We start from the raw sequence: 1,512 nt of genomic DNA, 5'->3' as shown, positions 1-1,512 counted from the left end.
ATATTAAAAGGAGACACTGTATATATAAGGAGACATCTCCCACCCCACTTCTAGCAAGGCACCTTGGTTTTTTTTGTTTGTTTGTAGGCTGTCAGTCATTGTAGATAGTTAGAATCGTCTGCTCTACTTTTTCCATCTTTAATATAAATGCAGATGACCATTTCTTATATGGAACTTTTAGGATGGGTTATGTTGAGGAAATCTGAAATTTTCAGATTTTTTAAGAGATACTGTCAACTCAATGGCAATGGCAACTAACATTGTGGAGCATATTACTATAAATTACACAAAGGGTCTGGGCTGCATATTGTCACACAAAGTCAGATCATCAAAAGTAGAAAGAGCCTCCCATCAGTTTTAATTAGGTTTTTCCAACAAATGGTTTTGCTACAAACTAAAAAATTATTTTGTTTTGAGTTTTTTTTTTTTGCGGGGGGGGGGAGGCATTTTGAAATTGAGAATTTAGGATACCTCTATAATCATGTGGTTGAAAACCTAGAGTTGATTAGGAGGAACTGAGTATTTTGAAGTTATTTATTTGGTTTATCATCCCCCCGGCTCCAGTTTGAGAGATAACACAGAAAACTTTTATAGCTAGTTCCCAGAAGAATGGAGTATATCAAATAAGCAGTTTCAAACAAGCGAGAAAAATGAAGTAAACCAAGTAGGGGATGCTGAGGTGTGTATCCAAATCAAAGATGACAAAGAAAAACGATGACTAAACGGAAATGGAACTTGTTAAAGGGAAAGTTATAGAACCTGAAGAAAAAGATTTATGATTGTGAGAGTGTACAGCAAAAGACCAGCATGAGTCCAATCCCCCAAGTCCAGTTCTCATATTAGCACTTCTTCATCCTTGTCACCAGTCACCCCACAGTACACACTCTCTGACCCTAGCCACCAGGAGCTAGGTCACAGTTCACAAGTCATAAGAATACCATCCTTCAGGATGCCAAATAGGCAGATGCCAGTCATAAGTTTGGGGCGTCCACTTGACTCCTCGTCCTTCTGACCTGCTGAACACACATTTTGGACTGTTTGTTTTTATTATTCCTGCCAGCTGCAAGCTCTGGAGTCCACATGACACCCTTACTTTCTGACCTCTGACTCCTACTGCCTTTTTGGGTTCAACAATTCACTAGAATAACTCAGATAATTCATAGACGGTCCTGGTGTGGCACTATAGGGTAAGTACCGGACTGCTAACTGCAAGGTTGGCAGTTCAAATTCATCAGTCACTCCTCGGAAACCCTGCGCAGAGTCTGTAAAGTTGGAACCAACTCGACAGCACTTAATAGCAACACCAACATGCCATACTTAATGATGGCTTTCTTGTAGCCTAAAAGGATACACATGAAGCAATACATAAGGCAAGGTCTTGGAAAGTTCCCAGAGTAGTTAGTTGTGAGCTTCTCTTACACAAGGGTCGACTACCCTCACCAGAGCAGATGTTCTCACTAACCAGGAAGCTCTCTCAGCCACTGTGTCCAGCCAGCCCAGCCTGATAGGTTA

The sequence above is a fragment of the Chrysochloris asiatica genome, unplaced genomic scaffold (assembly GCF_000296735.1).
Source record: "Chrysochloris asiatica unplaced genomic scaffold, ChrAsi1.0 scaffold00139, whole genome shotgun sequence".
Lineage (NCBI taxonomy): Eukaryota > Metazoa > Chordata > Mammalia > Afrosoricida > Chrysochloridae > Chrysochloris > Chrysochloris asiatica.
The sequence above is the reverse complement of the archived record's forward strand: the minus strand, read 5'-3'. Positions refer to the sequence as shown.